Source organism: the organism of the source record quoted next, unplaced genomic scaffold (assembly GCF_019419815.1).
Source record: "Pyrus x bretschneideri cultivar Hongxiangsu unplaced genomic scaffold, Pyrus_bretschneideri_v1 Contig14, whole genome shotgun sequence".
In the NCBI taxonomy this organism is placed as follows: Eukaryota; Viridiplantae; Streptophyta; class Magnoliopsida; order Rosales; family Rosaceae; genus Pyrus; species Pyrus x bretschneideri.
This window is the reverse complement of record NW_025999435.1, coordinates 1443169-1455880: the sequence shown is the minus strand read 5'-3', so window position 1 is coordinate 1455880 and position 12712 is coordinate 1443169. Positions and strand designations below refer to the sequence as shown.

The 12712-nt window shown below is 36.7% G+C and overlaps 1 pseudogene; it reads left to right on the top strand.

Annotated features, from left to right (window-relative positions):
• The first annotated feature begins 9811 nt into the window (after window positions 1-9811).
• Window positions 9812-11684, top strand: LOC103962578 (annotated as a pseudogene).
• Window positions 11685-12712: the final 1028 nt, after the last annotated feature.

Below are 12712 nucleotides of genomic sequence, written 5' to 3'. Positions count from 1 at the left end.
TTAAGAAAGATTAAACTTATTAACATACGTCAATCGATCAAGAATAAAAACCACAAAAAAAGCCACACACAACATAAGTGCAGAAGATTTCATCTCCTGCACAACTTGGTTGAATCTCTCATTTAGCCTTTGAACTCTCATGGTGTTATTCAGAATTGATGGAGTTTTGAGCTCCCATTGTCCCACATTAGGAAACAACAATTTGTCAAAGGCCTTTATATAGGTCAAGTCCTTTTTATTAGTGATTAGGTGTTGGACCATTTGGAATGAGAATTGAGGTTTAGGCCACTAATTGTGTGGATTAGGCTTGATGATTGTGCCATAATATTAATATAAATTAATATTAATTAATCAAGACAAGGGCCTTGGGGACACTTGGGGCTAAGGAATTAAAATTAATCTGATCAATTAGTTTTAATTTGGAATTAAGTTTTTAATTAAATTAATTAAAATCGTTTTGATTAATAGATACAACTCTTTAGAAAGAGTTGTATAGCTTTAGATACATCCAAAAGGTATTTTAAGAAGTATGAGAGAACCTATATAACTGGAGCCCTCAGTTCCATCGTAGATTATCTTATCATCCTCATTCTCTTCCGTACAAAATTCTCAGAGAGTAAACACACAAAGCAATTCGCTAGAATCCTATAATCCAGTGCGGGTTGTAGAATTAGGTAGTTGTATCCTAGTCGAGCAGACGTTGTAGAACCACAAGCACAAGAGTGAGATAGAAATATTGTTCGAAGGACATAGCTTTTGCACTAGCATCTACCTTTGATTCATTCAAGTTAGTATCATTTTAATTTATGTATTGATTATGTAATTTCATTATGTATTGCAAGTGTCTTTGAGTAATAAAGTATAAATATTTCAAGTTCTGTATTTCTGTTATTATGTATTCCAACAATCTTTGAATAGTATGGAACAATCAGGAACTAAACCTCATTCTAAGAAGCCTGAGAAATTTAAAGGCAGAGACTTCAAAAGATGGCAATAGAAGATGCTGTTTTATTTGACAACATTGAATTTGGCTAATGTTCTGCGCTAGACTATGCCTACTGCAGATGGAGAAAATATTTTTTCTGCAGAAACTTTGACAGCCATAGATGCCTGGAATCATAATGATTTCCTCTACAGAAATTATATTCTCAACGCATTAGATGATTCTTTGTATGATGTCCCTGTGGTGTGCAAAACAGCCAAGGAACTTTGGGAATCACTTGAGAAAAAATATAAAACAGAGGATGCTGGTTCAAAGAATTTGTCGTAGGCAAATTTTTGGACTACAAAGTGGTGAATTCCAAGTCTGTTGTCTCTCAAACTGAAGATCTACAGAAAATCATCCATGACATTCATGTTGAAGGGATGGTGATCAATGAGTATTTCCAAGTGGCGTCCTTTATAGAAAAACTGTCACCTTCTTGGAAAGAGTTCAAGAATTATCTCAAGCACAAAAGTAAGGAGATGACCCTTGAGGATCTCATTGTTAGGCTAAGAATTAAGGAACATAACAAAAAGAATGAGAAGGGCCTGGTTTTGAGTATGGAAGCCAAGGCGAATGTTATTGAAGGAAGTTCATCAAAGTAAAGGCTGAAATTCCAGAAAACTAAGAAAAAGGAAAAGAACTATGCCCCTAGTGTGAAAGGCAAGGACTTCAAGAAATCAAGGGAAGTTGCTGGGTTTGTGGAAAGCAAGGCCATAGGGCTTAAGAATGTCGTTATTGAAGGAATCAAGGTCCTAGAGGTCAAGGCAACAGCAACCACACAAACTTGATTGAAAACAATGTGGATGCCCTAGCTATAATAATTTCTGAAATCAATCTAGTATCTGACCATGCTAACTGGTGGATAGATACTGGTGCAACTCGCTATGTATGTGGTGATAGAAATATGTTCTCTTCGTACTAGAAAATCGAGGGAAACGAGCAGCTATTTATGGGAAATGCATCTGCATCTGTTGTGGCTGGAATAGGGAAATGTGTTCTTAAATTCACTTCTGGAAAGGAATTAACCCTCCTTGATGTGCTGCATGTCCCCGATATAAGGAAGAATCTTGTTTCTAGTCCTATCCTTAGTAACAAGGGATTCAAACTAGCTTTTGAGTCCAATAAGTTTGTATTAACTAAAGGGGAAATGTTTGTAAGGAAGGGTTACCTTATTGATGGATTATTCAAACTAAATGTACTTGCTAATGATATAAAAGAAATAAGTAATGCTTCTGCTTATATTGTTGATTTGTCTAATTTTGGCACTTTAAGCTAGGACATCTAAATTTTCTTTCTCTTTTTAGAATGCATAATTTAGGTTTGCTGCCCAAACTTGATTATTTAGATAATGTTAAATGTGAGACTTGTACATAATCAAAATTTGCAAGTCAAAGCTTTAAATCGGTGCATGAAAAATCCAATGATTTATTAGATTTAGTTCATAGTGACTTGTGTGATTTTAGATCATATACAAGTCGTGGTGGAAAGAACTATTATGTAACATTTATAGATGATTTCAGTAAGTATTGTTATGTTCATTTACTTCATAGTAAAGATGAGACCTTGGATATGTTTAAGATATATAAGGCAGAAGTTGAGAATCAACTTAACAAGAAGATTAAAGTCTTAAGGTCCGATAGGGGAGGAGAATATGAGTCTTATGCCTTTGCTGAATTTTGTGCCACACATGGCATAATTCATCAAACAACAGCCTCTTATACACCGCAACAAAATGATGTTGCCGAATGGAAAAATAGGACTTTTAAAGACATGATCAATTCTATGTTGAATAGCTCTGGTCTTCCACACAATTTATGGGGTGAAGCTTTACTTATTGGAAATAAAAATTTGAATCGAATTCCACCTAAAATGAGAAGGGAGTCACCATATGAATTATGGAAAGGAAGAACCCCAACGTTTAAATTGCTTAAAGTGTGGGGTTGCCTGACAAAAGTACAAGTTCCATTGCCAAAAGAGAACAAAATTAGGGCCTAAAACGATAGATTGTATTTTTATTGGTTTTGCGTCTAATAGTTCAACTTATAGATTCTTCGTTTTTCATTCCGAAGTAAGTGATATACATGTCAATACTTTTATAGAATCTATACATGCAATATTTTTTGAGGATATATTTCCATACAAAATGGGCAAGTCTAACTTCTTGAAAAAGAGATTACATGATGATGTGTCTGACGTTAATGATGAACCTAGAGAACATGATGATGGTTCATCCTCATCTAGAGTTCAAGAAGAAGAAGAACTTGAACCTAGAATGAGTAAAAGGACAAAAATTTGAAAGGACTTTGGGCTTGATTTTGTGACCTTATTAACTAAGACAGAACCTCAATCATTCAAGGATGCCATGTCCACTCCTGAAGCTCCATTTTGGAAGGATGCAGTTAACAGTGAAATAGATTCTATTATGCAAAATCATACATGAGAATTAATTGATTTGCCCCTGGCAATAAGCCAATTGGATACAAATGGATCTTTAAGAAGAAATTAAAACCTAATGGTACAATTGACAGATATAAGGCTCGTTTGGTAGCTAAAGGATACCGTCAAAAACATGGTTTGGATTTCTTTGATACATACTTGACTGTAACGAGAATTACGTCAATAAGACTGTTGATTGCTATAGCTGCACTCCATAACATGGAAATACATCAAATGGATGTAAAGACTGCGTTCTTAAATGGAGACTTAGATGAGGAAATATATATGGAACAACCCGAGGGGTTTGTGGTTAAAGGTCAAGAACACAAAGTTTGTAAACTTGTGAAATCGCTATATGGGCTTAAACAAGCTCCAAAGCAATGACATGAAAAATTTGACTATATTATGGTCACACATGGTTTTAAGATAAATGAGTGTGATAAGTGTGTCTACACAAAAAACTCAAAAATAATGCTTGCATTATGTTGTGTTTATATGTAGATGATATGCTTATAATGGGAACTAACAAAGAGATAATAAATTGGACCAAGAAGATATTGAAATCAAGTTTTGATATGAAAGATCTTGGTCTAGCTGATGTGATTCTTGGTATAAAAATCAAAAGAAACCAAGAAGGTTATATTCTTACACAATCCCATTATATAGAAGCTACATTTAGAAAGTATGGTCATTTGGAAAGCAAAGATGCAATTACTCATTTTGATTCCAATAGCAAACTAAAGAAAATAGTGGTGATGCTATATCTCAACGTGAATATTCACAAGTTATTGGAAGCCTTATGTACATTATGAACTGTACAAGGCTTGATATAGCATACTCAATGAGTACATTAAGTAGATATACATGCAATCCTGGGCATGATCATTGGGAAGTTTTAATTCGAGTACTGGGATACTTAAAGCATACAATAAATTATGGGTTGCATTATAGGAGGTATCCTCCTGTGCTTGAAGGATTTACTGATGCGAATTGGCTATCCAATAGTACTGATATGAAATCCACAAGTGGATATGTATTTACTTTGGGAGAAACGATGGAATCGAAATTTATAGCTCTCGATAAGGCTGGAGAAAAAGCTGAGTGGCTAAGAGATTTTTTGGAAGATGTTCCCAAATGGCCTAAACCTGTAACGGCAATATGTATACACTGTGATAGTTTAGCTACACAATATCGAGCTAAAAATAGTGTATACAATGGGAAGTCTAGACAAATTAGACGAAGACATAATACTATAAAGCAATGGCTCTCTAGTGGTGTAATTTCTATTGACTATGTTAAGTCAAAAGATAATATTGCGGATCCGCTTACTAAAGGTTTGTCTAGAGAGCATACATTGAGGGGAATGGGTTTAAAGCCAATAAAGTAAAATGAAACTGCCAAATGGAAACCTAACCTAGTTAATTGGAGATCCCACGGTCTAGGTTTAATAGGCAAGCTGGTTTGGTTAGATTCAAAGAAGAAACACACTTGCATACCCATTCCTACGATGGAAGAAGTGTGGTGACTGCTGATAGGTGTAGGATACATTAGTTTAATGATATTGATACTTGTAAATCAAGTGGAATAGTATCAACCTATTCTTAATTAATATTACCTATATGAGAGTAAATGTGGGGTCGCATTTATGAGAATTGTATGGCTACATTCTCTAAAGCTCTCATGAATCCAGGATTTGTTCAGGACCAAAATAAACACAAACGTATGAATTTACAATGTGTTGGTGTGACATTTGTTTTGCTTATTGTCTTGGTTTACTGTGGAGATGAACAGTTCAAGATTTTATATTCACTGTGTCATCTATTAAATTTGATAAGTATATACTAAGGTAGGTTTAAGTCCAAAAGACATCTATCCTGATGTGTGTCACATCTATTGTTTACTCTCATTTTCACCTTACCCTAGGACCTAATAGTTGGCTCAAAATGTGGGGTATTGATGGAGTTTTGAGCTCCCATTGTCCCACATCAGGAAACAACAATTTGTCAAAGGCCTTTATATAGGTCAAGTCCTTTTTATTAGTGATTAGGTGTTGGACCATTTGGAATGAGGATTGAGGTTTGGGCCACTAATTGTGTGGATTAGACTTAATGATTGTACCATAATATTAATATAAATTAATATTAATTAATCAAGACAAGGGCCTTGGGAGCACTTGGGGCCAAGGAATTAAAATTAATCTGATCAATTAGTTTTAATTTCTAGTTAAGTTTTTAATTAAATTAATCAAAAACGTTTTGATTAATAGATACAACTCTTTGGAAAGAGTTGTATGGTTTTAGATACATCCAAAAGGTATTTGAAAAGGTATGAGAGACCCTATATAACTTGAGTCCTTAGTTCCATTGTAGATTATCTTATCATCCTCCTTCTATTCCGTACAAAATTTCTAGAGAGTAAACACACAAAGCAATTCACTAGAATTCTATAATCCAGTGCGGGTTGTAGAATTAGGTAGTTGTATCCTGGTCGAGCAAACATTGTAGAACCACAAGCACAAGAATGGGATGGAAACGTTGTTCGAAGGACATAGCTTTTGCATTAGCCTCTACCTTTGATTCATTCAAGTTAGTATCATTTTAATTTCTGTATTTATTGTGTAATTTCATTCTGTATTGCAAGTGTCTTTGAGTAATAAAGTATAAGTATTTCAAGTTCTATATTTTTGTTATTTTTGTTTCTAAATTGTTCTCCAACAAGAATGAATATACACGTGCTAAAATTTCATTTGCTATGAGGTGTAATGTTTTTTTCGTGATATGCAAGCAGAAGACAAGCTAAAAGATATATTATTTAAATTTTGGCTGCAAGATTTTCTCTGTAGTTTGGCTTATATACCAAGAGGCAACTATGTAGTGTTACGTTGCCATCTGATTTATATTTTGGTTTTATTCTTGTTTGTTTTAGCATCCTAAGAAATGCAAATGATTACTTGTGGTCGATGGTAAACCGGTTGAGAGGCACTCATGCTATTCACAGTTTCATTCTGTCATTTAGAGTAAACATGTTTGGACCCACTATTAAACTATCGGTCTCGTACAATCCAGATCGTTGAATGAACAAAATTTTAGGCGGTTGGATAGCTATGAGAGTAAAGAGATTTTAATTGACTTTTTTTTTTTCTTCTGAAAACTTCGGCCGTACAAGAGAGATTAAAGAGATTTTAATTTAACTTCTTCAAGATATTATCATTGGTTATCATCAAAATAATTATCTTGGAGTGTTTATTAAAAATATTTTGACAGCAACAAAAGCAAAGCTGACAGACTCCTTCAACACAATTACAGGTTTGTCTCATCCTATCATTTAGTCTACCACGGTTTCACTGACGATGGAATAGGGAGAAAAATAAAGTTTCAGTAGTTGATGGACTCTTTTGAAGCACATGCTGCATTTGAAGTTTATGGGCAGTGTGATTGCTTTCCCATTCTACAAATTAAAAGAAGATAAATGATTGTTAAGATGGGCACGAGGAGCAGCACATCCAATAAGTTTGGGATTTATAACTTATGTGGATATGCATGCGACCTGTGAGGCAAAGGAAGGATATGTTAGAAGGCTATCTTCCTTGTAACTAATGATAGAGTCCCATCTTAGGAGGGAAGTAGGCCTCCATTATGCACATGGCCCCAAATGAGAGTTGTTTCTCATGAGATGTTAACTAGTCTTAAGTATCGGATATAACTGGCAAGTAAAATGGGATAAGGCTCTAAGAGCGTGCTGCAGTTTGAATTGGTTTTGGAACCTATCAACCAAAGTATTGTCGTCCTATAAATACGAGAGGTTCTACAACGTGAAAAGTCCCCTTTAACTCAAAACAACTCAAACGCTATACATGAAACTCTTCTCACAACTTGAAAAAAATACTAATTATCATAACCCCTCCGTCAGCACATATTCATTTTGTTGGAACATCATTGGTAGGCAAACCGAACATCATTGGGTTTGCAAACCGATAACATATTCAGTTCGAGTGGACATTACTGGAGCCATAGGACTAGTGGCCTAGGAATACCTTCAGTTTGTTTAAACATCACTTCTTGTAGTTCGGTTGGTTACCTATCCAAGTCTCAGCCGACAAAGAGTCTTTGATTCCTTCGCCAAAAAAGGCCACTTCATTAACATCCCCAACGAAGTGGTGTCTATGATCGGTACTCGCACTTACATTTTAGAGTTCGGCATTTAGACAGCTAAACAACATTCATTGTAAGGACACTCATTTCCTTTGAGTATATTTGTCCTTACAGCTTGATGCCAATTCAACATAGTTATACTCTCACAAATATAGTTGTAGGTATCGAACTTGGTGGAGAAGATCCTAAACTTCGCAATGAATTAAGTAACCTTATCTTTAGGTTTTAGAACCCTAGGCCGAGATGCGTTATTTCCTCAGTCATAGTTGCTCAAGTGTAGCAGTTAGCAACACATTCGATACCACCACCACATCTATTCTACTCACCCAATTAGTCTCGGTCGTGCATTCGTAAGCCTGCATTCATAAGAAGGACGTAGTTAACTCACTAGTTGTTTGGCCTGCGCGCCATGTACATCTTGTAAGTTTTAGGGTCAATAAAACCTAACAATATAACAGTGTAGGACATTGCGTAGTTTGTTTAACAAAAATAGCTTTAACAATAATCACCAGTAACACTATTTAGGATACAAAACTTGTCACATAGTTGATATATTCTCTTTCACATAGACTAGTATGAGAAAAGAGGGCAGTAGCCACATAGCAAGAGTGACGTTGCTAAGATAGCTATTACTAAAAGCGTGACAACGGTCATGCCACACTTTTCTACTTTTTGGCACACTCGCCTCTACTATAAAATACGTCATCAATATGGTTAATTTTGTGTGTCTAATGATCATTGTTGTTAAAGAAAAGTTAATTTTGTGTGTCATGAAGCTAGACCAATCAATTCTAGTGTGATGCAGCTAGACCAATCAAATTTGGCATATGATAAACGGCCCCCTAGCCCTAGGCCCCTAACTAGACAAATCACAAATTTGTATGTGTATTAATCAGGTTTGTGCTCACTAATTCGCTCGTCTCTCTTACCACGTCAAACCTACTAGTCCATGTTATGTGCTATTAACTTAATTTAATAGAAATAGAAAGCGAATTCATGCACTCATCATGCATGCATGAGTGAAGACTACTACAACCATTTAGCTTAATTAGGGAAGTTTAGTTTGACTAGGAATCTTAGCAGGAATAGGAATTTAGAATAATATTAGCAGGTTTAGGAGTCTTAGTCCCGCGGGGCCCATTTCGTATTCCATTTCACCAAAACTATATGGTTGCTTATTTTTTTCTCGTCATATCGAACTAAATTATGACACATGAAGCATATGTGTGTTTGCCTTGTCAAACTATCAGAAAGACAGGCGAAAGACTTATTTTTAATAATATTGATATTGTCTTTTAGTTTTTAATTATTTCTTGTACTGTTCGATAGGTGTGAAATTTTTATAATAAAAGATCTTGATATAAATTGAAGTGAAATTAAGATATTTAACTCTTTTTTTCTAATTCTATCGATGTGAGATTTTTCAACTTACCTTCTTTCAGCTTAGGACCACAAGAAAACAATTTGGTCCTTCTTTAGTTTTAGTTTTGTAGTTTAGGGTGCAGGACCGTGCCACCATCAGATTGTGTCTTGGTTCTTAGTTTTCTTTTTTCCTAGTATTGAGGACAAGCACTCAAGGTCGAGTTGCTCACATCTACGATGAACCGTATAGGCTGTTTAGTTCGAATTTAATTATTCATGGCCTTAAACACTCGGCCTTGAATAATTAATTAAACTAGAAAAATCAGATTGAATCAATATTTAATTAACCTAGACAAATCAAACACTCGCATGTGTATTGATTAGTTTTGTGGTGATGAATTTGTCTATCTGACCACATCAAACTGGATTTAGTCCACGTGATGTGCTAAGAAATTTGATGAAGCGAATTTGAAAAGAGTAAATCAGGGATACCACCTTTTTAGATTAAATTTCTAAATTATATGATATGTCACTAATAACCACGAAGTATGATTTAAATAGCATGATTCCTACGCTCATCACATATTTATATCATCTTTCTAATAGATGTAGAGCCACTTAGTCCGATCTCATATCTATTAGAGAGATGATACAAATAATAATACAAATTACAAATATGTGATAAGCACAGTATTTTTATTTAAGTATAGATAACCTAGTATTACTCATAATATTATGCATGGATCGAGAAGACGACCACAAAACACAGGTATCCTTCTCATCTTTGCTTCGTCTCCAGCGTCTTCAATGCGTCACGACAAACGTCACCTTTCTACCCCCAAACCCCTATTTAAGCCTTGACATCCTCTCAACACACTCCCCACCTTGAATGTATATTCCCACAAGAATTTCATTTTCACTCAGCTAATAAGCCCACGGCAACAAATTTTCTACCATTCAACTACGTACCTACTTATTCTACTTCCAACACCTCCACGCTCCACCGCGCACCTCCGCAATCGCATACGCCACCATGGTGCAACACCGCTTTCTAGTTCTCACATTTCCGGCTCAAGGCCACATCAACCCTTCCCTCCAATTCGCGAAGCGTCTTATCAACACTACCGGTGCCCATGTCACCTTCGTTACCTGCCTCTCCGCCCGCCACCGCATAGACAACGACTCAATTCCAGATGGATTGACCTACTCACTCTTCTCTGATGGGTACGACAACGGGTTTAATTCCGCCGACAACATAGACGACTACATGTCGGAGCTGCGGCGCCGCGGAGCACAAGCCATCAGCGACCTTGTAGTCTCAAGTGCAAAAGAGGGTCACCCTTACACTTGCCTAGTCTACACAATACTCCTCCCTTGGGCGGCGGACGTGGCGCATGAACTTCACCTCCCAAACGTACTGCTTTGGATTCAACCAGCCACGGTTTTCGACATCTACTACTATTACTTTAACGGGTACAAAGATCTAATCCGGGATAATACTAGTTCTGGTACGAACGATGTCCTTCCATGTTCAATAGAATTACCAGGTTTGTCATTATCTCTCACAAGCCGAGACCTTCCCTCCTTCGTGGTGGATACAGATCCGTACAGTTTCGCCCTCCCGTTGTTTCAAGAACAGATGGATCTGCTGGAAAGAGAAACCAATCCGACCATTCTAGTGAACACGTTCGATGCGCTAGAGCCGGAAGCCTTAAAGCAGTTGACAAGTACAATTTGATTGGAGTCGGGCCATTGATTCCGTCTGCTTCCTTGTACGGCAAGGTTCCATTGGACAAGTCATTTGGAGGCGATCTTTTCCAAAAATCAAAGGACTCTTCAGTACCTCGAGTGGCTGAACTCGAAGCCAGGAAGGGTCGGTGATTTATGTGTCCTTCGGAAGCATTTCTGTGTTGGAAAAGGCCCAAATGGAGGAAATCGCAAAAGGGTTATTGGATTGCGGCCGTCCGTTTTTGTGGGTTATTAGAGATAAAGTCGAGAAGAAGGGAGACAATAATGAGGCGAAGAAAGAAGAAGAGATGTTGAGTTGCAGAGAGGAATTGGAAGAGCTCGGGAGGATAGTGCCGTGGTGTAGTCAAGTGGCGGTTCTCTCGAGTCCTTCGTTGGGTTGCTTTGTGACACATTGTGGGTGGAATTCAAGTTTGGAGAGCCTGGTTTCGGGGGTGCCCGTTGTGGCGTTTCCTCAGTGGACGGACCAAGGGACGAATGCCAAGTTGATAGAAGACACTTGGAAGACAGGATTGAGGATGACACAAAATGAGGAGGGAATTGTTACGGGTGAGGAGCTTAAGAGGTGTTTGGAGTTAGTCATGGGAAGTGAGGAGATTGGTGAAGAGATGAGAAGGAATGCTAAGAAATGGAAAGATTTGGCAAGAGAGGCTGTGAGTGAAGGGGGGTCTTCGGACAAGAATCTGAAGGCATTCTTGGATCAGATAGATTAGAAAATGGCTGGCCCTTTTCTATTTCTTGGTTTGGTAGTTGCTTGCGGCTACGTAAACACAACTGGTACTTCGTAATAATGTCTATTGCATGGACAAATACTTTTTTACTTTACTTTTAAAATGTGTAGTTGTGTCCTTTGCTATTACAAGAAAGAATTGAAAAACCTCGGCAGTACGAGGAAAGTTTATTGTTACGAAAAAACAGTTGCACTTAGTTAAGGAGACATAAATTTATCTCTCATAAAATAAGAAAAACAAATTACTAGAAAAAAAGGGAGGACATACACCTTATCCCTCTTTAAAAAAAATTACAAGAAAGAGTGAGGGGACGTATACTTACCCCTCTTCGAAAAGAAAATACAAACAAAAACGGGGTGGATATACGACCGACTCTCTCTAAAATAAAACCTAAAAGGTAAAAACCTACAAGATAAGCTACAAAACAAAAAAGGAGAATCCAAAAAATTAGGTAAAAAAGAAAATGACATATCAAAAAGAGGAGATAAACCTGTGGGCCGAAATACTTAATAAATCTGATGCAGAAAATGAAGAATGTCTATAAAGAGTGGCATGCCAAACAAGTGAAGACAAGAGAAGTCCTAAATTGGCTAATTTATCAGCAACTGCATTCCTTTCTCGAAATCTATGAGAACAGCGGAATAACATGTGCCGCAACTGGAAAATACTGTTTTCCAACGAGTCTAGAGCAACCAAATAGGAGAGAAAGAACCATAAGCAAAGCAAGAAATCACACTAGAAAAGTTAATTAATCTTGCCAACCCTGCGTGTGAGCCAACTCTACAACAAAGATGGCAACATGAAGCTTCGCATAGAAAGAAGTACAATGCCTTAATCTCACCCCATTTGTATTCACTTTGACCCTATAAAATGGAGGAGGATGCCAAAGAACATAAATTGTAGGAGCTTTACAGGACTCAGTCGAAATTACAAGGGAGACTACAAGTTGCTTATCCAAAATTCCATGTACATGATCAGGAGTGAAATCTCCACCCTGCTTAATTTAGGCCAAAGTGAATAACAAAAACTTGAAAAGAAAGCAGACTTACTTTCAAACTTCATTTTATTACGCATCTTCTAAATAGCCATATGTAACTTGCAACAGAAATGCTTGGAATGGCTCCAAAACCACATTTGTAAAAGGGAAATTACTTTATGACCCCGTTGTATGACTTTCACTTTTTTTTTTATTATTTTTTTTTATTTTATAAGAGAATACACATATGTACCTTAATGATGAACTTTGCTAGTTATTACGAACAAGATAACCATCAGGCTCTCGTGCAAAATCTCTAGTTACC